A 26083-nucleotide genomic window follows, 5' to 3' on the forward strand; every position below is an offset into this window, starting at 1 on the left:
AAAACCCCTAAACTTCCGAGCAAGCACCGAGTAGCTACGACGTGATGGGAAACTCACAGAGACACTCGCGCGGATTCTTCAACTGACCGCAGCACACCTACACCAGGGTAACCCTCCGCCTACCCTGCTCCTGCTTTACAGGTGAAAATAGAGCAAAAGGACCGCTGAGTCTTTGACTTTATTTATTTTCTGCTGTGTTTTACTTGCATCTGTTTGAAAGAGTGAGTGAAAACACAAAAAATATTTTATTTTATGTGCTGGAATGTGTAGAAAATAGGTTTAAATGTTAAACTAATTTATTCAAGTCAGAGAATGTTGCATATAATTAAATGTTTTGCTTGATGCATAAAGTTAAAAGATTAAAACTGATAAAACAAGTTAAAAAAAGAGACTTTTCCATTTGATTACATTTTGTATGATGGATTATGTAGAAAAAGTAGAATTGGGCTGAAAGATCTATCACTTTATCACCTCTTCAGGTTGTAAATCGTGTTTTTAAAAAGTAACTAAGTAACTAAGTAATTAATTACTTTTGAAAATAAGTAATCAGTAAAGTAACGGGATTACTTTTTGGGGGGAGTAATCAGTAATTAGTTACTGATTACTTTTTTCAAGTAACTTGACCAACACTGGTAATAACAGCATAAAGTAGGGCTGTTCAATATAACGATTCAATATGAAAATGTCTATTATTACACTGTCGTTTGTTTCGTGGTGTTGCAAATAACAATGTTTACGGCAATATTTTTTCAGTGTTTTGATGGTCACTGTAGTGGCTATATTACTTTCTTAAAGTTCGGTTTTTACTCGTTGTCGTTAGTGACAACGGTGGTAAACCAGCCACCGTCCGCTTGTTTATTTCCCACATAAACCGTTCACAATAAAGCTGAAGATCCTGTTGAAATTTTTCAAAATAAACTGAAATGATGACAAACAGAAGGACCAGTCAAAACAAATCGAGGACCTTATTTCTAAATGACGGGCATGGACATGGTTTGGTTATGAAAAGTCTGACACGGACCAGAAAACTGTGGAAATTATGCAGGAAACCGGTCCCCACCCCAGACTCAAACACGACAAACCTCTTCTACCACCTACGCAAGGATCACGTGAAAGAGTAATCAAAGAGAGTTTAGGGAGGAGAAGCAAAAAAAGAGTCAGCAAGGGCTCAAAATCAACCTTAGACTCAAACATTAGAACGCCATGTAATAAATACTCACAAAGAAAATGGCGGCTGTTACAACTTATGTCTGAAAATGTATAGTTTCATGCATCGGTCAAAAAACTCTATTCCAGGTACACGACGCCCAGCTAAGAACACTTCACGCAAGTTGAGTTTCCCGAGATTTGCAGAATTTACAGAAAATATAAGATTTTTTTTATATATATTGTTATATCATTGTCGGGACGATAAACGTCTTATATCGGGATATAAGAATTTTGGTCATATCGCACAGCCCTATCATAAACTTGGGATTCCTGAGCACAGCTAGCTAAGCATACCTCGATACTTTGCATTGCTGTCAGCAAGTCATGTTCTTCACTTTTGTTTTTGGCACTCGGGGGTCCATCGGCACAGAATTCAGTATTCCAGCTTTCACTAGGGTTTTAAACAGTTGCCCTTCAAAATGCAAACCATAAATGGACGTGCTGCACTTTGATGAAAAAAAAAAGCACTGTTTATTTTCCATACATCTAGAGCAGTTTGTGAGCATTTGCATAAATCCAGTTGGAACGTTCCTTTGCTTTAGCAGTTTTAAAGAAAACTTAAAGAAGCTGTACCATACATACTGAATTGTGCATACAAATCTAAAACCCTGCTGTGGCACCCTGTGACAGTCTGAATATACAAAAGATACATTTGCACTTTAATTTGTGCAACCGACAGAGGCCCTCTGCCTGCTGTCTGTATACCAAAAGGCTCCTCACATCATGAAAGACAGAGTGAAACATGATGAGCCTGTGACTAAAAAATTCATTGGTGTTGATGCATAATTTAAGTTTGGAGTATGCAGATGGATCTTTTAAAGTCCTGATGTACTTCAGATTTCTGTGGAGGAGTTGGAGGAGCCTCTGCTAATCAGCCCAAAAGATCAAAGTTCAGAAGACATTTAGGTCACATTAATCACAACCTTTGGCAGATGCACTGGCAATTTAGGTAGGTAGGTGATATGCCGCTGGATTTTTAGTATCATGGAGTATATACATGCTAAGAAAAAAGCAATGAAAGTCACACTTCGGAAATGCTTTACAAATCATTGTGCACGTTGTTGCAAAATCAGAGAAATTGATTATAAATCTGACACTACAGGTACATTGGTCATATTGGTCTGACCCATGTTGTTGACCCAGTAAAGCTTAGTCATTGGAAATGAGACAAAAATTCAACCCTGATTAAAATTAGACCAAAATAAAAGTGATCTCTTTTCAGCTTAAACAGCATAAAATAATCACATATTGTATGTTTGTGCCCATCCTGTACATTACCTAAGCAATATTAATCAAACAATACTATATATGGAAATGTGGCTGAATGTACCTTTTTGCTGGTGATAGTCAAAGAGAAATGGATTAAGATTGGCACATGAGGTTCATCAACACATTCCTGATTCCTAAATTATCAGTTGGCCATTTAGGGCATGCCAAAATGACCCCAGGATCAGTGGCATATGTGCTGCAGTGCTCCTGGGTGTAAGTCTGCAGGACTAACATTAAAATAACATCCATCCATCCATTCGCTTCCGCTTATCCTTTTCAGGGTCGCGGGGGGCGCTGGAGCCTATCCCAGCTGTCATAGGGCGAAAGGCGGGGTACACCCTGGACAGGTCGCCAGTCTGTCGCAGGGCTAACACACAGGGACAGACAACCATTCACACTCACATTCACACCTAGTGACAATTTGGATTAATCAATTAATGCACTTCACAGCAGCAGGATTCTGTTGGCTTTGAAATATAGTGGCGTCAGAGCTGGAGTTGACTTATGAATGAATAACTGCACAGGACAGAAATAATCTTCTAGATTCCCTGGGTCTTTGTGTGCATTATGTGCCCCCAGTGAAGCAGCACTACTGTGAGTGTTATTAGTGGCTTGGCTCAGCTTAGGTTCCTTATTCTCTAGAGGCTGCTTATATGTCCTCGAAACAAAGCCCACACTTCTGTATTCAGTCCCACCAAAAGTCATCCTGTGATAATATTAAAGTATTAGTAAAATGTATCCCATTACATTGTCACGTGTATGTAGTAGGGGTGCAACGATACTCGTATCGATATTGTACCGTTCGATACAGTGCTTTCGGTTTGGTATGCATATGTATCGAACAATACAAATTTTTAAATTTATTTTATCAACTTTCCTTCTGACGATGCTGTCTGTGTTGAGAGCTCAGCGGATCTGTGTTCGACTACTCCGCCTAGGCTGCACTGTCGAGCGCAGATCCACTGAGCGCAGCGCAAGCTAGCAAGACAGAAGCTAAGCTCATTGCAACATGGCAAACATGGCAAATTGCAACATGGGTGTGTGAAGACCCCATACCTCCCTCCTCCCACATGAGCAGGAGGAGGGAGGTATGGGGTGTTCACACACCCCCGTTCTCTGCTAGCCATCAGGGCGGGGGGGCTGTGAGGAGATGTTGGCTGTCCGATTGGCCTCCCTGCTGCTGCGGAGCCTGGGACGGTCTGCTTGCCTCCACCCCGGGGGGAAGGGTAACATCTCTTGGGTCTGGGTTCTGTTTCCCCCTCTGGGGGCGAGGGTACCTGGACCCGGGGTTTAGAGTATGTTTGGGGAGTGTGATTGTGTGTACATGTCCATTTATGTCAATCCTTACGTTGGGTGAGTGCTGAGTGTTTGTATATGTGTGCATGAGGGTGGGAATGCATGTTTGTGTCTGTGTGTGCCTGTTTGTCTGTGTCTATATGTCAGGTCGGGTCTTAGACTCCACCTCTCTGGGAACTCCCAGGCCCTCCAAGGCCTATCTCCCCTCACCACACTCCCTGCCGGTGACTGATGCCCTTAGGGGTCGGTGCATTGGTGGTTCTTGGTGTCCGGGGCTGGGCACTCAGGTATGTACCGGCTCACTCCCGGTGGCTACCTGGTGGGGCCTGGCGCCTGTTGCTCGGTCAGGCCTCCTCCGGGGTGCAGGGGGCCCTGCGGCTCGGTTCACTCTGCCACAGCTGGCTGCCGGCAGAGCCGGTGGGCATGCCGGTGCAGCCCCCTCTAGCTTCTGCTCGGTGGCTACTGGGTGACGCCTCGTCTAGGGATCCTCAGCCCTTCCCATGAGGGTGGCACAATGCCCCTCCGGTGGTCCTCTTTGGGCTCTCGCACTCTGGGGCCTCTGGATGTCTGGGGCCTGGATCTCCTCCATGCCTGCTTCATGCCCTGGGGGACGGGGTTATGGCTCGCTACATCCTCTTGCAGACCATTACATGGGGAAACCATTTGAATACAAGCGCGCTGATCCACACAGGTGTGCACACGGGTGTTCACTGCTCATAGACTTAAATTACACCTTTCTTGGCTGCTACTTCAAAGCACATTGTGCGCTGTCTGTCCTGCGTGCCGCACAACAACATTGAATATTTAGTATTTACTCCTGTTTACACTTAGCTAGATTAATGCGATGGTGTTGTGTTTAGTATGTTGCTTTGGTTTTTTTTTTTTTTGCTTGTTTTCTATTCTTCTTCTCTCAACAGGTGATCCAGGAGGTTTTTTTTTCTCCCCCCTTTCTCACTGTCCCTCTCCCCTTCTGTTTTTCTTTTCCTTCCTCTTTCTTTCTCCCTTTCCTATCCCTCACTCATGTCTGTCCCGTCTGTAACATCTGAAAATAAAATATAATAAATAATAAAAACAAAGATCGATCAAATGGTAATGGTAAATGGCCTGTATTTATATAGCGCTTTACTAGTCTCTAAGGACTCCAAAGCGCTTTACATATCCAGTCATCCACCCATTCACGCACATTCACACACTGGTGATGGCAAGCTACATTGTAGCCACAGCCACCCTGGGGCACACTGACAGAGGCGAGGCTGCCCGACACTGGCTCCACCAGGCCCTCTGACCACCACCAGTAGGCAATGGGTGAAGTGTCTTGCCCAAGGACACAACGACCGAGACTGCCCGAGCTGGGGCTTGAACCGGCAACCTTCCGATTACAAGGCGAACGCCCAACTCTTGAGCCACGATCGCTCGTGGACCAATACGGCAATGCCACGATGATCCATTTGGCAAAGTAAATCCATTGGGTATCCTTGTTGGTCTTCAGACAACAATTCTGATGGCTAAAGAACCAAATGGGACAGGCCAAAAAAAAAAAAAGAAAAAGGAAAAAAAGATGGCAAATTGAACCCCCCCCACCCTCATTCAGATCTGGCCTTTGGAACTATTTTGGTTTTCATGTGAAGTATGACTCTGAAGGTAAGCGCGTCATGGACTAAAGTAAAACAGTATGTTGGATGTGCCACGCAATGCTCAATTACATGGGTGGGAGCTAGTGTGTTAGCACAGTTAGCTCGTTAACGTGTTGACGCCGTCCAGCCCCACGCACGGGCGATCCGCGGTAGCTCGTTAACGGAGTTTTGCCGTGTTGTGGCGTTAACGTCATTTCAGATTAACCTGAAAGCACTAGTGGGAACACAACAAATATGACTGCACATTTACTCCGACAGCATCCTAGTGCAAAGACAAGTGGAAGCAGACAAAAACAACAAGCACGCATGCTACAAACTTTACCCGAGTCATTTAGACAGCCGTTAGCACAGGATTCTCCTTATGGGGACCTGATATGTTTAATATGCTGCTGAGAATATAGCCCAGAAGAAGCGTCTAGTAGAGCTTTTATTTTGGAAAGAGCCATTTCTCTGTAATAAACTCTCTTTTCCAAAGATGAGTGATTCCTCCATCAGATAGATTTATTTTTTTATTACTTTGTTGTTTCAGCAACATTAAATTTAAAAACTGTACTTTTGAGTTAAAACATATATTTATAATTTTAATAAATGACAAATTAAAAAACCATGAACATTTTTTGTATCGAAAAACTATCGAACCGTGACACCAAAGTATCGAACCGAACCGTGAATTTTGTGTATCGTTGCTCCCCTAGTACGTAGATCTTGGAATGATGCTCGTCCATCAAAACATGTTTGTCTTCATATCGTTAAGACATGGTGTCACCATTAATTTCCATCCAATTCTTTACACAAGACAAAATAGTCACACATGTAAGCACCAAAGATTGCAAAATGAGCTCTGCAGTTCGGTGTTGTAAGTCACATCTATTGCAGTGGATAGTAACACCTTTTATTTTTTTAATTTTTCTCTCTGTAAACCATCACAGTGGACAAACAAATGCATTTGATTAAATTTGGAGAAATTAGGGACATTTTTTCACATAGTCCCCTCGCCTCTGTCAGTGCGCCCCAGAGCAGCTGTGGCTACAATGTAGCTACAATGTAGCTGCCATCACCAGTGTGTGAATGTGTGCGTGAATGGGTGGATGACTGAATGTAGTGTAAAGCGCTTTGGGGTCCTTAGGGACTAAGTAAAGCGCTATATAAATACAGGCCATTTACCATTTACCATGCAAGTGAAGGAGGCCAACATGAGACTGAAAGACAGCTAGCACTTTGGCAGCATTCAGATTAACACCATGGGGAATTGTTAAAAAGGAGGACTGCACTGGTCCTCTGCACAAGATCAGTACCCCAAAAAAAACCACACTGGCCTTGGTGTGCTTTTTCAGGATGTCCGTGTTGAATGATCAGTCATAGAGGTGTACAAGTCTTTTATAAAGCACAGCAAATTGAAACTCTGAAGCACTCACGCTGAAGCCCTGACCATGCCATGGTAATGACAGATAAAAGCCTTTTTTTTTTAATGTTACAAATAACTGACCACGCTGCTGTGCGAAGAATTCACAGCGTGGTGTTCACAGCTGATTCAGTCGATTTTGTCATTGGTTTATCCTGATCAACAGAGATGAGTCAAAGTATATGATTCACCTCATTTTGTATCATGTACATGTGAAAATAGAGTACATGATACAAAAAGATGAAAATGTATATATACACATATGCATGCGTGCCATTCTTATAGGTATTCTGTACAAGTGAATTGGCTGGGTTGCCGTGTTGATTAATTTACTTCTGCTGAAACAATCTAAATGTAAATTGGACCTCTCTATCTGTGTCTCCCAGACTATAATGAGAGGAGAATTTAAATGACCTGGTTGCTTTTCATCCGTTCTGATGCAAAGTTAGAATTTACAGAGATGACATGTGCGTAAACAAAAAGAAATTGTGTATAGGAAAAGGAAAACATCTGAAAGGCTTTACTGCAGGCGTATATATTCTAAAGTTGTATTAAAGTTAGATATTTTAAAGTCATTCATAAAGCACCCTAGCAACATTGTAAGTCGTGACTGCAGTTTTACTGGGTCAGACCTGGCAACATTTGAGGATAAATTAAAACACAAGTCCAAACGCATGCACAGACATGAAACATCACACAGACTGCCTCTCGTGCTTCTTTGTAGTGTCCCCCCAAGAGGGATGTGAACCTCCTATTGATCCTCAACCTAATCATACGAGCCAACGTGTGAAAACGGGTGTAGGTCACGATCACCTAAGGTTTTGGGTGAACCTGCTGTGAAACCTAGCCCCACTCTATCAGTGATTTCCTGAGGTCAGATGGCCCAAGATGTGAGTGGGCGTTAAGGCGTCTGTGAAGGATCTCAGAACTGTTCAAAGATGGTTGTTCACAGTGGACATAGATGGCTTCTTTCAAACCTCTTTCAAACCATCTTTCGGTTCCAGCTTGTTTAGGTTTAACCAACAAAACTAATATGGCCAGTGTACTTGAACAATGCTAACAACATCGTAGAGAAGCTGTACAACAGGAAGCCTTAAATACAGTCTTGTTAAGTCTCTTCAACACCATTCCACGCTGTAGTTATTATTTGGGACATATGTATTGAATGTGGCAAAATTGGGCATTGCTTGAAAAGCTTTTGTTTTAGAGAGGATACAGATTTTCTCTAGTTGAACTTTGTCAGTTCAAGGACAGCTTTATCTTACTACATGTGGGTACTGTGTGGCCAAAGGTGTTTAATACATCCAAACTCCCCTGATCACTTCTTATGTCAGGTTCAACCAAGTAGCCAAGTATTATCTCTTTATGTCTGTCTCCACGTTGGTTGAGTGTGGAGTAAGTGCATATGAGAGCATGAGGGTGGGAATGGATGTTTGTATCTGTGTGTGCCTGTATGTCTGTGTCTATATGTCAGGTTGGGTGTCAGGCGCCACCTCTCTGGGGACATCTCAGGCCCTCCAAGGTTTGGAGGTCTATCTCCCCCCACCACCACTTCCCCTGCCAGTGGCGGACTCCCTCAGACATCGGTGCGTTGGTGGTTCTTTGTGTCTGGGGATGGGCATCCAGGTACACACCGGCTCACTCCTTGGTGGCCGCTTATCGGGGCCTGGAGCCTGGGGCTCGCTCAGGCCACTTCGGGGATGGGGTGCCCTCGGCCTCTCGGCCTGGGGCTCGGTCACTCAGGCACGGCTGGCTGCCGGCGGAGCTCACGGGCGCGTCACTACAACTCCCCCTGGCTTCTGCTCTGCGGCTGCTGAGTGAGCCCTCATCTGGGACTCTCCTCAGCTCTTTCTGGGACAGTGGTGCGGCTGCTCCTCTGTTGGTTTTCCTTGGTCTCTTGTGTTCTGGGGGCATCTGGATGTCTGGAGTTTTGATCTCCTCCATACCTGCTTCATGCCCTGGAGGACGGGGGCTGTGGCCCCCCCACACCCTCTAGCAGATCATTACATGAAGGAACCTTTTAAAAAACAAAAAACAAGCGCGTCCATGCTCACAGGTGTACACACGGGTGATCACACCCACAAACTACACCCTTTTTGGCTCCTACCTCAAAGCACACTGTGTTCTGTTGATCTTATGTGCTGCACAATAATGTTTAATATTTAGTATTTACTGTCATATTCCCATATATCATTGTGATGTTGTTTATTCTATTACTCTTGTTCTCTTCTGCTTGCTTTCTTTTTTCTTTCTCAGCAGGTGATCCAGGTGATTGATATATGCATTTTTTTTTTCTCTGCCTGTTCTGTTGGTTTTTGTCTTTTGCCCTTCTCCCCCGTCCCTCTTCTCAGCTGTTTCTCTTTCCCTCTTTCTTTCTCCCCTTCTTTCCCCCAGTCAAGTCTGTCCCGTATTCAGTAAGTGAAAATAAAATAAACAATAAAAGGTGAATCAAATGGACCATTATGGCAAGGCTGGGATGGTCAATTTGGTAAAGTAAATCCGTTGGGCATCTTTCTTTGCCTTTAGACAACAATTCTGATGGCAAAAGAGCCAAACGGGACAGGCAAAAAAAAAAAAAAAAAAAAAAAAAAAAAAAAAAAAAAGGAATTAGGGCAGGATCCCCTGGAGTCTTGCTGCTGGTGGAGGTGAAGAAAAAATGGCAGCTCAGATGAAGAAGATGCAGAGGAGATGGGTTACATGAAAGAATGCTGCAAGGGGAATGAAAAATGAGCTTTGCGATTTAAAGTATGCAGAGTTGAGGCTGATTGGGTTCAAGAAGGTGGGCAGAAATGACTGGACTTAGCATTTATGTAGGCATTGAGTTGTTTAGTGTTGGAAAGTGGAAGTGATGTGTTATGGGCCCCAGGAATGGTGCCACAATAACAAAGAAGAAATCCCTGCAAATACAGGTAAAGTTCAGGAGCAATGAAGACAGTGCACTCGGTTTGCCTCTCAGATTGCATCTCTTATTCAAGTTTCAAAAAACATGAACAGCATTAACAATATCCATGTGTGCATGACTCTTCCAGTCACAGTGTCCATATCTGTCCATTTTTCCAAAGTCACAAGTAGAAAAATGAATGGATTCACACTCTACACTTTCCACTATTTTACATGTGCTTCATGTGATCGCTCAGTCAAAGCAAAACAAAAGTACACACCTGCTCTTGCTTAAGCAATTGAAAGCCACTGTAATCTACAATGAATTTACAGCAATATACAACTGTATTTAAAGCAAACCACACTCTTATCTGGTTGAAATTAAAGTGGACAACTGTACCGGTTCTGAATACTGAAATTGAGCAAAAATAAACACACATCATTTACAGCACACTGAAGATGAAACTCACTTTTGCATAACATGGGCAACTTCTTTCTATTTCACATGTCATTAACACTCACATATTAAACAGCTTTATACTTTCCAAACCCTCAATGACACTTTAACAATAAAACATCTTTGTATCATAAACTTTATATAAAATAGTAGTGTGCGGGAGTACCAACCTTCATAATGAAAAGAAAATAAATCTATATGATGTAAGGTAATGACCACTCAACAAAGAAAGCAACAATAAGGCTTCAACAGAAAGAGACAGCAACGCTGCTAACAAACAATATCCAGGCAGGCCACACAAACTAATGAAGGCCGCCGTCACTCATGGGCAATCACTGCTCAGTTAAGCACTACTCACACACCAGAGCCACACACCAGAGCCACACACCAGAGCCACACACCAGAGCCACACACCAGAGCCACACACCAGAGCCACACACCAGAGCCACACACCAGAGCCACACACCAGAGCCACACACCAGAAGGCTGGTCACACGCAGCAGGCTGTTCCACACCTAAGTCAGTAGCACACTCTGACCAGCACAGAGGAAAACCACCAGAAACCTCTCCCTTCCTCTTCCACACTGCTCTTCTCCAGCTTATATCACCCCTGAGGGTAATTGGTTGTAACGAGAGCAGATGAGCAGCAGGTGTGACCTAAAGGAGAGGGCAGGGGCAGAGAGAGACAAGGGGAGGGGCCAGAATGAAGGAGGAGGAGAGAGAGAAGACAACACCACGTCCACACACTCCCACAGCCTCCCAGGATGTAACAATGACCTTCCTACAAGACAATGCTCTGGGTGCTACGACCCACAATACAAAACATTACCGCGACGTTTCTGCTAGCGGCCTGCGCAGCCTGACCCCGCTGTCTCAGACTGATGCGGGTCAAACGTGCGGCTGTGCCCATAAGTGTTACAGGTACTGTCTTACTTCTTTACAACTTAGCATGGAGATGAAACATTGCTATGTAACAAACAGTGGTAGTATTTTTTACCAGGTACTAACCTGCAAATACAGGTAAAGTTCAGGAGCAATGAAGACAGTTTGCCTCTCAGATTGCATCTGAATAGTGGGCGGAAGTCCATCCCCCTAAAGCAACTGGGTTGCACCTGCCTTGAAATAATAGTTCCACCTGAGGTGTTGCACCATTTTTTGTACCTTCTGTACAGTTCATGCGACAAAATAATATACTGGTTAAATTGGTCATGTTACCAAAGTCATTTTGAATATTAATAGCCACAGAAAATAACTGATAAACAAATTAAATAAATTAAATTAAATGATTAACACAAAAGTGGCCATGCATTTTGGGTGTGCCACAGATGCAATTAATAGACTAGCAACCAAACACCTGGGGAAGCAGACAGATGACTGATGGCAGATCTTCCTGACTGAACTTTTTCATAAGCTTCATTAAAAGATGGAAAGCTATTAATCAGAATCAGAATCAGAATACTTTATTGATCCCTGGGGGAAATTATTTTTTGTTATAGTGCTCCATTATAAACCAACATAAACCAACATTAAGACAAGACAGACAATACGCTAACTACGAATAGTACAATATATACATATATATACATACATAAGTCACTCATTAATAAATAGCTGGAAAAGAAACGTGTAGTTGTAGCAGTAACCAGTGTGTTAAGTGGATGCGTTGTACAGGGAGCCACAGGCAGGAAAGATTTCCTGTGTCGTTCAGTGGTGCTTTTCGGTAATCTCAGTCTCTCACTGAACGAGCTCCTGTGACTGACCAGCATGTCATGGAGTGGGTGGGAGGTGTTATCCAACATTATCTTTATCTTGGACAGCATCCGCCTCTCCGACACCACCTTGAGGGAGTCCAGCTCCATCCCCACAACATTACTGGCCTTACGGATTAGTTTATTAAGTCTGTTGGCATCTGCGACCCTCAGCCTGCTCCCCCAGCATGCAACAGCATAGAGGATCGCACTGGCCACAACAGACTCATAGAAAATCCTCAGCATTTTCTGGCAGATGTTGAAGGACCTCAGTCGCCTCAAAAAATAGAGACAACTCTGGCCCTTCCTGTAAAGTGCTGTGGTGTTTTTAGCTCAGTCCAGTTTATTGTCAATGTGTATTTATAGTCCTCCACAATGTCCACACTGACCCCCTGGATTGAAACAGGGGTCAAGTGTTTCCTGGTCTTCCTGAAGTCCACGATCAGTTCCTTGGTCTTTGCCACGTTGAGCTGCAGATGATTCTGCTCACACACGTGACAAAGGAGTCGACCACAGCCCGGTACTCTGTCTCATCATCCCTGCTGATGCATCCAACCACCGCAGAGTCATCAGAGAACTTCTGAAGATGGAGGTCTCTGTGCAGTGGCTGAAGTCTGTGGTGTAGAGGGTGAAGAGGAAGGGGGAGAGGACAGTCCCGTGTGGTGCCCCTGTGTTGCTGATCACCTTGTCAGACACACACTGTGGGAGACGTACATATTGTGGTCTTCCTGTCAGGTAATCAACAATCCAGGACACCAGAGAAGCATCCACCTGCATCGCTGCTAACTTATCGCCCAGGAGGGTCGGCCTGATGGTGTTGAAAGCACTGGAAAAGTCAAAAAACATGTCCCTCACAGTGCTCGCCGGCTGGTCCAGATGGGTGTAGACACGATTGAGCAGGTAGATGATGGCGTCCTCAGTTCCAAGACGAGGCTGATAAGCGAACTGAAGGGGATCCAGATGTGGTCTTACTATGGGTCGCAGCTGGTTCAGGATGAGCCTTTCCAGGGTCTTCATGATGTGGGAGGTCAGTGCCACGGGCCTGTAATCCTGGGGGCCACTGGGACATGGCGTCTTTGGTACAGGGACGAGGCATGATGTCTTCCACATCACTGGGACCCTCTGCAGACTCGGACTCAGCATAAACAGTTTATGAAAGACTCCACACAGCTGAGGACGAGGGGACTCACTCCGTCTGGTCCAGCAGACTTGCCTGAGTGAAGTCTCCTCATTTGCATCTCAACCTGGTATAGAGATTGACAGACCACGTAACTTTCGCGCATTGCATGCCGGTAACTCGTGGCAAAACAATCCAAGTACCTGCATCAAACCAGTGAAAGTGTTAGATCCTTACGAGCACACAGAGGGACAAAATACGTTAGCGTGCTGCCCAACTTCACCACGCTCATATTTATAACCATACGGTTCTTGGAGTGAGTGCATACACTCGTGAAGTTTAGTAACTTCAGGTCACTGCAACAAGCCCAGGTACAGTTTACCGACGGATGGGTACAGGACCTTGAAATGCACCGTGTAGAAAGTAAAGACCATCGTACGTATCATAAGTTTACCAGTCTCACAAATCGTCTTCATAAATACACATTCGTTAACCGTTTATTAATAGGACCTTTGAGCTCAACGGTAATTAATTAGTAGTGGAAATAATTTCTGGTACGCATCACAGAAATGTAGCAGTGACAATAATATTGTATGCTGTAATCGTACTGGGCAATTAGTGATAGAAAACAACTGTTTTATCCTGTGAATAAAAGTATATGTTTTTGTCAGTGTACCATGGTAATAACAGAAGCGAAACGCAATATTGTGTCAGGACAATTCACTATTTATGCACAATAAACAAAGGAGCATAGCGCGACCATTTCTGTTCAGCGCCAGACTTGCTTGTAACCTATTTCACCAATTATGTTAAGAAAAATGACGCATTAACTACAACAGCAGACTGATCTTCGTGTAAATGCTTGGAGCAGACTAACCTGTGAGCTGGAGTGTTCTGGGACGTTATATTTTGTCTTTGAATGGCTGCAATCCAGGCCACCCGTCGCCTCTTTGTTACTTCGGAAACATGGCTCGAACAATTTCTCTTCAACGACGTAATCCGGTTGTTATCGGATTACGTCTTTACCCGTCGGCTTTCCGTGGCTGTCATGCGACCGGCTATTGCAGTTAATAATACAACAGCTTCTTGCCATTTTTTGGGTTTCTTTTTATCGCTGTATAACTGATTTCAATTGAAAGCCTGCGTGCGCTAGTACCTCTTGCCACGAGTTCCCAGAATTCTTTGCGGTTTTACCCCTGAGTGACGTCACATTTTTAATCTCTATTGAGTGAAGGTGATGGGTGGGGGTCAGGAATCTCACAGGAAGCAACAGCGCCAAGAGAAGAGAGAGGCTGGCACAGTGGTGTGGCTCTGGATTCCAGGCTGACTACAGGTGAGGTTGTGGGGGTGGGAGCAGACACTGTAGTGTCGAATCTATTGAAAAACAGATTCAACTCGTCGGCTCTATTCTCACCTCCCTCAGCTCCCCTGCTGTTGGTTGGCCTGAATCCAGTGATGGTCTTCATGCCCCTCCACACCTCTCTCATGCTGTTCTGCTGGAGTTTCCACTCCAGCTTCCTCCTGTAATTGTCCTTAGCCTCTCTGATCTTGTCCTTTAGTAACACCTGGACCTTCCTCACCTCCTCTTTATTTCCCCCTCTGAAAGCCCTCTTCTTGTTGTTGAGGAGGGCTTTGATGTCCTTAGTCACCCACGGCTTGTTATTTGGGAAACAATGAACAGTCTGAGCTGGAACAATGGAGTCGGTGCAGAAAGTTATGTAGCCTGTGATACACTCAGTAAGCTCATTGATGTCCTCGGCGTGAGGCTCACAGAGTGTTTCCCAGTTGTCACCTCGAAACAGCCCTGTAGTTCCGCTATTGCCTCCTCTGACCACCTCCTAACAGTCCTGGTGGTCACAGGTTCCCTCCTCATAATTACTGGTCTATAACTCCCTAATTTGATACAGTGAACATTATATCAGGTGATGATGATTTAGACTTTAATGGTAACTTTTCCATCACTTTGTATCATTAATTGGGTTGTCAGGCCTTAAGGTTTTCACTCTCCAAGTATTTTCAAGCCTCACAAGGCAACAAACCAAAAGAGTTTGTGAAAGTTTTCCTCCTCAATTACAACCAGTTGTAAAAAACAAACATGCTGCCATCTGTCTACTGCTTCTGGGGTGTATTTGAGATACTGCTCTATCTGCTGTACCTGCTGTTTATTGGACAAAATTTGTCTATAATACAAACAAGTAGGAAATGTTTGGTTCAGTGTACATTATATGGATCATTAAAAAGAAAACTGGATTATTCTCATTCAACACCAAGTCTATACACATTTTCAGTACGAAATGATCAATGTGTTGTTGGGGGGTGTGATGGAGTCAGCATGTGGTAGGAGACCTCCTGAGCGCTGACTGGAAATCACTTTTGCTTCAGTTTCAGTATTCACTGCAGTGACCAAATGCCTAACCCCTCTCACTCTATTAATCTTTTCAACCCATTTACATTTGACCCTGTGTGTCAGTTTGTTACCATTTCTTTATCTTTCTGTTTTTTGAACTATGCTGCTTATACTTCTCCCAGATATATGTCTGGGCCACTTTCAGTCCTAACACACTCACTTTTGGCACAGGTGGGTAATAATATACTTCGTATTGTGTGCAAATATTTTAGGCTGGCAGAGTTGAGCCTTAGCACCTAATAAATGGGCCGTATTTTGTCAGACAAGCTTGTATAAAGTCCAAACGTGTGCAGGAGTGCTAGAGGAACTGGCTAGGGACACACACACACACACACACACACACACACACACACACACACACACACACACACACACACACACACACACACACACACACACACACACACACACATACAGTGATAACACTCACAGGATACCCTAATTCCTTATTAATTAGTCAAGTTGTCTTGTCATTAATGAGAACCAAGTTGGATACTTGAACTGAATGATGAGGTGGGATTTTTTTTAAGTCATTTTATTTTTTCCAATATTGCAAGCACACATTAAATAAACAGGAAGAATCAGTAATTTCTGAAGGGCTTTTTGTCACGTCTCCATATTCACTCTGAGTTTGACAGTTTTTGAAAACTGCTTACTGTATCTCTCTCTCTCTCTTTGACTCAAAATTAACGCCAACATGGAAGAACCAAAGATTCCTCCACAGCTATAAAAATGTGTTTTTCCTGTTCAAAAATGTCCATCTTGTGAGCATTTAAAAATTTAAAAAAGAAAAAAAGAATTTATGGTCACTGTGGATAGTTTCCTCCTTCACTGGCGCATCTGTCTGCTAGGCCTCACCTCTGCTAACTTGAGGCACTGCACTGCTAATGACTGTTATGTTTGAGCCATTTGTGCCTTTGGTCATTTTTGATGTATAAATTGTATTATTATAAATTGTCCAAAATGCAAAGTCAGAAATTAATGGATTAGAATTAATTAATGAATAGAGTGGCTATGTTTGTCTTATCCTTTCATAAATTTTCTACCACATGAAAAAAAAGCCAAACCAGATTTTGGGTGCTTTAATAGCTTTGTAGCACCCAACTAATTTCACTTGCAAAGCAAGCAGGAAAACAAAATGAGAGTCAGCACATGCAGTAGTTTTACTCACAACCTTCAGAGCAGTCTGTTGTCACAGCCTGATAGTGAATTGATGATGGAAACCATTGAACATAATGATGAAAGGGTACCTCCCGAAAGGCTGTTCATCTGGATGTAGCGTTTTCAGTGGGAGAAACATTTTGTCACTCATCAGTTCAGTTATTGTGCAAATGTATTGTTTATAAGGTGGGGGAACCTGCAGTCAGCTGAGACTGAAGAAGTCACTTGGGTGAATTATGAAACAGAATCAGCCTTTTGGGACTTACTTACCTGGGTGATTGAGCATGCATGTAATGTCACAAGAAAAACAATGGTGTGCTTCTGACTTTCTTACAGTGCACAACGGAGTGCCACAGGGTTCTGTATTAGGTCCCCTTCTATTTATCATTTATCAATCAATCAATCAATCAATCAATCAAAGCTTTATTCGTCACATGCAGGTTGCCCTGCAGAGAAATGGGACACCCCCCCCCGACCTTACACATATAGCACAGACATTACATGGGGATACAGGTCGGAGATTGGTATCATTAGAGAAAAAAAACAAAACACTGAAATGTACACTACAATTGGGAAAGTACAAGAGGAAAAAAAGAGATCCCTACTCATGCTATGCTTCCATAGTAGGACAGCAGCATTTACGTAAACAATCTTAGTCTACATGTGCCAGATGCAAACTTGCACTTCTATGCTGATGATAGTTATTTACAGCTGTGGTTCAACTCTTGTCCAAGCCATTGACTCCTTGCAGAAAGCCTTTTCTGCTGTCCAGCACTCATTACATCAGCTTAAACTTGTTCTCAACGCAGACAAAACAAAGCTCGTGTTGTTTTCTAAATCAAGGAGACGAGCCCAAACAATCCCATCAGTAACCACTCTTGAAGGTAATAAAATAGAGTTGGTTCACACCTATAAATATCTGGGAATCTTAATTGATGACTCGCTTACCTTCAAACCACATGTAGAGAATCTTGTGAAAAATCTGAAGTTAAAATTGAGATTTTATTTTCAAAATAAGTTGTGTTTCTCTTTTAATACAAAGAAGCGGCTTGTTGCTGCAACATTCTTGCCTGTGCTGGATTATGGTGATATTCTATATATGAATGCTTCTGCTCAATGTCTTCGAATAGTTAATTCTGTGTATCATGTTGTGATCAAGATGGCGCCGAGTATGGCAGCCTCGTCGCGAGCTCCCCCAAGCAACGGCTTTCTTCTGTGATTTGATTTCTCTGAGGTTCATCACTAACTGTAAATTTCAGACTCACCACTGTGAGTTATACTCTCAGGTAGGATGGCCTGCTTTGGTAATTCGGAGGAACTCTCATTTATACAGTTTTATATACAAGGCAATACTTGGGTTGCTGCCTTCTTATATATGTTCCCTGCTTGTAATGAAACATGCTGGTCGGTATTCTCTTCGTCCGCATGGCTACTTGTTGCTTTCTGTTCCATTTGCCCGAACTGAACATGGTAAAAGAGTTGGTTTCAACGTAACTTTATTCTTTCATGAGGATCGAAATTGTGTTGATATCTGGTGAACGCAGTAACCGGGTCATTGCAGCAGATTTCAATGCAAGACACCCTACGAGACCACCCATCTCCCATGCTACAGTTAGCAAACTGCTTGCTAAGTTTCGTGAAACTGGTTCAGTGTTGGATTTGCCAAAATGTGGACACAAGAAAACTGTCACTAATGAAGAAACATCAGTGGCTGTCCTAGCTTCATTCAGCAAGAGCCCACAGCGTAGCACTCGCCACATGTCACTGGAGAGTGGCATTAGTCGAACATGCCTTCAGTGGATATTAGCTACTCACAAATGGCACCCTTACAAACTCCAGCTACTGCAGCATCTCAACGAGGATGACCCAGATCGGCGCACAGAATTTGCAGAATGGGCAAAACAAAAATTGGAACAGGACCCTCAGTTCACGCAGAAGATTTTGTTCAGTGATGAGGCAAACTTTTATGTGAATGGTGACGTTAACAAACAAAACCACCGCTATTGGTCTGACACTAACCCACATTGGATGGATCCCTCCAAGACTGTTGGACCAACAAAAGTGATGGTTTGGTGTGGTATATGGGGTACAACGATAGTGGGTCCATTCTTCATCAATGGAAACCTCAAGGCCACTGGATATTTGAAATTGCTACATGATGATGTGTTTCCCTCTTTATGCACTGAAGCTGGCACGTTCCCTGAGTTTTTCCAGCAAGATGGTGCACCACCACATTATGGGTGCCAGGTCCAAGCATTCCTAGATAAACAATTTCCTGGAAAGTGGATTGGTCGTCATGGGCCAGTTGAATGGCCCCCAAGGTCTCCCGATCTGACCCCCTTAGACTTTTATCTTTGGGGTCATCTGAAGGCAACTGTCTATGGTGTGAAGATACGAGATGTGCAGCACCTAAAACTACGGATATTGGATGCCTGTGCTGGCATTTCTTCTGCGGTGTTGCTATCAGTGTGTGAAGAGTGGGAGAAGAGGGTTGCATTGACAATCCAACACAATGGGCAGCACATTGAACACATTTTATAAGTGGTCAGAAACTTGTAAATAACTCATGAAAGAATAAAGTTACGTTGAAACCAAGCACACCATTGTTTTTCTTGTGACATTACCAATATGTTTGATGTGTCACATGGCCCTCTTCCTATTGAAAAAACAAAAGTTGTATCCTAGATGGCCGACTTCTAAATGGCCACCATGGTCACCACCCATCCTGAGGAGTTTGCCCCCTCACATATACTAATGTGCCACAAACAGGACTTTAATATCACCAACCATTCCCATGTTATTATGGTGTATCCATATAAATGGCCCACCCTGTATACACATTAACATAGTAACTCACACAAATTACACACTGTGAGCTGCTAATATGCTATCTGCTATTAGCAGAACAAACAGATAAAACAGTTCAAAACAAATTTCAGATTATTTACCTCTAGATATCTTCAAAGTTCTTAACCTAACAGCAAACTCTGCATTCACCAAGGTAATAAGAACTTATTCTTTGGCATTGTTATCAGTTGGCACCCTGCGCGTTTGCTCTCTCTCCATATCTACCTCTCTAGGAGGTCAACCTCAAACACCACCCTCATAATTCCTTGATTGGTCCAAAATTCACTGACAACCAATGCCAAACAAAAAAATCAAGGCTGACAGTCTGATGCTCAGCAGGGTGGGTAGTAGACTTTGCTGTGCGCGTCATTCTCAAGTACATTTTATTCCATTTTATTAACGTGTAACAAATCATCTTGTCAACTACTGTTTTAACTAGTGATGGTAAATTCGATTCTTTTTACTGAATCGAGTTTGAATGAGTCACTCACCAAAGTGAATCGGGTTTTTTGAGTCATTTGAGTCACTTAGTCAGTTGACCAGAGAGTGCAAAAAATGTACATTTTCACTCAAACTTAATTTGTTTCTCTTTTCATGCAAATCCTGCTGCTAAGATGAGTGATTGAGAAAAAACAACAACAACTATTTTATAGAGCAAAAAAGAGCAAAAAAAAGATTTCTAAAGGGAACATTTATTTTATTTATTTTTATTTTATTAGTATTTTCCTCAAATGTGTCAAATATATATTTTCTCATCTAAATGTCCACTGAGCTGTGAGCCAGGGGGCAGTAATGCTTCTTAACACTGGCTGCCAACCAAGAAGAAGAAGAAGCTGTGAGCCAGGAGGGAGGGGGTGAGTGAGTGGTCGTGTCCAAATTCATGGGGAGCATCCTCCTGAGGACCCGGCCTTCGCGGTCTACGTGGGCCGGGTCCTCAGAAGTTCGTGTAGGCCGGAAGTAAACGGCTGTGAAATTGGACGCTCTAGCCTTCTGATTAGCGTCACCGCTGTCTCGTTGGAGTTTAATAAACTCGGCCATCTGCTCCTTGCTATCTAAAATATAACAGGACAGTGGCGTAAATTCTCGACCATCTCACACTTCTGTTTAATCGGTTTTCTGTTTGACGTTTATTCAGCTGTGTGAAAACCAAGAAGGAACCCACCCGGAGGATTAACAAAGTTTTATTTTATCTAATCTAATCTAACAACTTTAATCTCAGCCAAACCGATTTACTCACGAACAAACAAAACACTGAAAAAAGCCCAACAATAACATTTTTAGGTTGTCTAAGTGGCTTATATATTATGTTTAACCTGAGTAGCGAAAGTCCGCGGTGATCTGAAAATGATGTGCCGGGAGTTGTGCCGTTCTCGGCGGCTTCAGTGACCCTCGAGCTCTCGGATAGCTATCGAGCTGGTGGGTAACAGACATCTCCGAAAATGTCGAAGCACTTTTGCAAATATGCGATACCTTGATAAACCGAGCAGATATTTGAAGTTTACACAGCTACATTCTCACCTGAAAATATGTTAAAAGTTTATTTTGTGACCCAGAAAGATTAGTAAGAGTAATTTTAAAACTTAGTAGTGGCCACCATTGCCGGAAACTGGAGTTTGGCTGGGCCGCGCTATGAATTCTGGGATATGGTGGGCCACGAAGGACACACCCGACCCATCCTTCAAATTCGGGGAAAAGGAGGATGCATTTGTCGGCTGCATTCGGAGGAGTCTACGAATTTGGACAGCCTTCGGCACGTCGCTGTGACGTAATCGGTCTACAAATGCGGCCTCAGGAGGATGCAGCCCATGAATTTGGACACGACAAGTGAGTGATTCGTTCGCTCTATGATTCAGCACAGGAGGGAGGGGTTAGTGACCTAATGTGCTGTTAGCATGTTAGCAGAGCGATGCTACTGTGAAGCGAGGAGCTATTGTCTTGATGTGAGCTTCTACTCGGGGTTTTTTCTTCTAGTTCAGAGCAGAAATGTTTTTGTTGAGAAACTGGCTGTTGTTTTTTTTCCACACAATTTTAATTATAAGCTAGATATATTTCTACTAATGAAATTAGTTTGCTAACAGCAACGGGGATGAGTTAGTGAGTCAGTTGGGCTTGTGAATCATGATTCACGAGTCAGTAAAGGGATTCTTGAGTATTGAACGATTCGTTCATGATTCACGCATGACTAGTTTTAACACATAATGAACTTTAAAACATTAAATATTTAATTAGCTTTTAGCTTTTTACTCATTTGCCATAGTCACTCAAGGCCTGGGCTACAGCTTTCCTAATAAATAAGAAAATAAGTAAATAAAACCCTTCTTTCATATACCCATCCATCCAGGCTTTTGCTTCCAAATGAACATCACGGGGGGCTTGAGCCTAACCTCAGAACACTGAAAATAATCCAGAGGGAAACCAAGCATGCTAACGCCACACAGAAAGAGCACAGATGGAGTCAAACCCAGTACCTTTGTGAAGCAACAGTGCCAACTGCTGCACCACCACCATGCGGCCTGCTGCTGCTGTTTTTAAAGGTGCTGATGAGAGGCCTCGTCCTCTCGCCGGGGACATTTGATTCAGGTTTGCTGATAAATTGCAGCTGCTATTTGTTTCTTTCCCTGTGGAAAGAGACGATGAATTCACTTCATTAAAATTCACAGGGTAAGATGACACCTTTTATTTAAGGTCTCCCATTCTCTCTCGGCTCTTTTCTTTTTTACACCGAGGAGATTGATTTGAATTTTAATTTGCCAGCACAATGTCACAGCGTATGTTTGCGAAATAAGGTCAAGGAGCTCAAGTTGTTTTACAGGATCAATACGAGGAGATGTAATGTAATAAAGGAAAAATGCTGGGCTTTGCCAATACTCACAGGGCTTCAAATACCACCTTCCTTTAAAAATATTACCAAAAATATAATTCTGATATAACCAAGGGATTTTCGCTACATGCGTCTTCTGTCAACGAAAGTCTTGCACTAGCCACTGAATTTTACTCTGAGTTTATGAGGGCAATGTGTCTGAACAACAAACGGGGTACAAGTATTTCAAGAACAGGAAAGTGTGCATCGACCACTTTCACATGCACCAGCCAAAGCCCAAGCTATGGGATATATCTGTTGACTGAAGCGGACATGCTCAGCTAGGTTTTTGAGAGCATCTGGTGGATTCACTTATTACTGACTTCATGAGGCTCTCGACTCCCGGTTGACCTGTGATAATTCACACACACGCCATATGGTTGTGATAGCCAGTGTGCAATACTCAGAGGCTTTGCTTCTTATTAGATCTGATCCCAACTTACTCTTTTCTGTTGTCGCCATATGAAGTTGTAGGCAGATTGTAATTACAAAGTACTTCACATTCTGTTCCCCTATCAAGTACTATAGATCTAAATCCACTATGATTAAATTAAATCAAATTATGATACCATTCTTTTCTGAAGTAGTATGCAAAAAGTGATGTTAATTGTTGTTATAGCTTGTATAGGTTACACTGTTGGAAGAAAATGAAGCTAACATAGGCAGAATATTTAATTTATCTGTATAAATAGTTCTACTTGATCCATCATTGTTGTTCTGATAACATAAAGGTATGTGATCACAATGATTGTGTATGCAGCGGCCACACAGGAACATTCTCTACAGATACAGATGAGCTGGTAAGTGTCATAGCTAACTGCAAACTGGAGCCAATGACACAACTGTTAAACGGTTTATTGCAAAAGTGGAATGAAAGTTTAACCAAATGTCGATTCTGACAGTTCTGACTACCTACCTTAGCCTGCTTCCACACATGGTGGCAGTGGCATAGATAGTGTTAGACTGATGGTGCAGAGATTCTTAGGCCTGGAAAAGCAGGCCTAAGAAAAAAAGAGACAAAGAAAAAAAGGAACAGCAACAAAACTCCAAACCCAGATTGTAGCTGTTTTTTGTTGGCAACCAAAGAGAAATATTAAAAGGTTAGAGAACCAGTTGCTATCATGTGCATACTCGATTCAGGGCAGATGGGAGCTCCAAGTGGCTCAGTTTGATGAAACTGATGAAGGTCTTACATTTTGTGACCATCAATTGTTAGATATAGTGAAGTTAAACTAGCTGAAGAATACTGACCACCTAACCTGGCTGAACCAAACCAACGGTTTTTTTTCTAGAAGATATGATCTGCTTCTGGAGATGGCGCAAAAGCTCTGGATGCAAGTTTGTAAAAAATGCTGCAACTTGACAGTAATTTAAATGATTCTCTGATACAAGTTTGCAAAGCCCATTGGGCTTCATTCATTCTCAAGAATGTAGCTCAATAAGGACACTGATGAGGCATGGAATTAATATTTCTCAGTTTTCACATAACGCTGACATATACAATCTTGTTCTAAGCTCTTGGAGAAGATCAGGATTTCATCTAGATAAACATACACAAAGTGTTCAGGAAATCTTGAGTGAGTCTTTTATTTATTTCTCTATGGCCTCCCTATCTGGTTGAGAGCGGTTATACAGGTGGCTGGTTTGTATTGGTAATGGTTCCAGGTAGAAGATCAATAGTCGTTATAATTTGGCTGGTAGCAACATAATAGCTGTAAGGACCTTTAACATCATGAACCCATTAGATGGAGAGAAACGGGTGGAGGGGGAAAACCTGGGAGAAGAAGACTCCACCCAAGGGCAGAAAATATGTTTTGCACTTCCTGGGTTGAGAACCACAGGGAAGTGGGAAAAACATGGAAAAATCCCCAGCCTTTCCACATAATACCAGTAAGAAATTACAATCTGAGTAATTATTCAGTTTGTTAAAGGTAAAGTGTATTCAGCTAATTAAGTAGCTTACGCACTATATGTAACACCTTCTGAATTAGTGACAGTGCTTTGGTTATTTGTACAGCAGAGCTCTTCCTAATCAGATTAACCATAAGATGAACAAATGCCTTATTATTTATGCAATCCCTGTACCATCATTGTGATACAACATACTACATGTGTACCAATGTAGTTTACAAATTACAATAAACTTTTTTTTACTATTCTCACAAATAAATTTGATATGTAGTTATATATAGAGCGCATGTTGACACAATCCCCTAAATACCCCCATTCATTTTAAATAATAATATAATTGCTGGCAACTGCCATAAATATTTCAAACTAAAGAGTTACATCATCTTTCCTGTCAGGGAAACAGCTGATAAAGAAGATGAATCAGACAATGTATTGTTGTTGGTTTGGGCTGTACACAGTTTTGCTCCAGAGAGCACAAAGATTTAAGGGCCTTTAAAAGCCCAAGTTTAATTGCTGTGTTAGTATGGGTGTTATCATTATTCCACTCATGCTATTTGGTCCTTGATTGCTGCTCATATGTTTTTATGGCTGAGAACAGTGATTGGAGATCAGGAAATAAAGCATTATTCCTGGAGCCATGTGGTGGATTCACAGGGAAACCAGTCATTCAGATCAGCACATTAAGCAGCATTGTACCTGCCCATATCAACCCAATCCCCACTTCTCTGAGACTCAGACTAAGGTTTGGGTCTGTTCATTTAGGCATCACAAAGAGCTTCATTGCAGCGCTGAATATCAATTTTATTTATACAGCATATTTAATTATACTATAAATCAATATGGAAAAACATTTAAAACATTAAAACCTGTATAGGTGTAGAGTGTAGTAGAACACACACACATTTTTTGTGTGTTTCTATATGTATGCACAGATGCAACTGATCTCAGGTCAACAGGCAGCCTTTTCCAAAGACCACAGTAACTGAAAACAGCCTCACTACACTTAGATCTAAATCTGGTGAATAGTTCAAAGATACGCATCTGATGACCTAAGAAGTCTGACTAGGTTATAGACCGTGAATCAGTGAGAAATGTATTAGGGGCCAAATAATTGAGAGCTTGATGAACAAACTGGTTGATATTAAAAGTAATTTCTGTATTGACGTGGAAGTCAAAGAAGTGTCTTCAGTATTGGAGTAATACAGTTTGTTTATGTGTAAGGATTCTGGCTGCTGCATTCAAAATTTGTTACAGTGATCTTAGTGATGATTTGGATAATCCCAAGTTTCTAACCTGCTTAATATGAATGATGATAAGTTATCAGCAGTTGCTGCAGTTTAAAACCACAACAGAAAACCTTGATAGCCATTCATGCTGTGACGAGACTTCACTGAAACTGTTTGCTATGGTTTAGTAAAAATAAATACCATGAAACTGAAATTAGAAATTAAAAAAGGGAGGGGAAAAATATAATCTAAGAGCTTTTTTGTCATGGATTTCTCTTTCTTTAGTTTGTGTTTACATATTTTTCACATCAGTCCACACCAAGCAGTAGTGAAAATGAGTCAAAGTGACAGCAGGTATTAACATCTTTCTGCAAATTTCTAAAACCTGGAAAAATATGGAACTCTCATTCACATCCCAGTTGCAAAGTATGATTTTTGCACAGGCACTGGATTTTGGAAGTGTATCCCATTTTTCTCTGACAGACACTTTCAAGATCACATGGGCAACATCTGTGAGCTGCTGTCTTCAGATTGCATACAGATGTTGTATGATAATTAAGTCTGGGCTTTAGTTGAGCCATGCAAGGACTGAGAAATATTAAATGGATCTCATCAGATATTGTGAGTTCTGCCAAGAGAGTTCAAGTTTTCTCTCATGA

Source organism: Astatotilapia calliptera, chromosome 9, assembly GCF_900246225.1.
Source record: "Astatotilapia calliptera chromosome 9, fAstCal1.2, whole genome shotgun sequence".
Classification (NCBI taxonomy): domain Eukaryota; kingdom Metazoa; phylum Chordata; class Actinopteri; order Cichliformes; family Cichlidae; genus Astatotilapia; species Astatotilapia calliptera.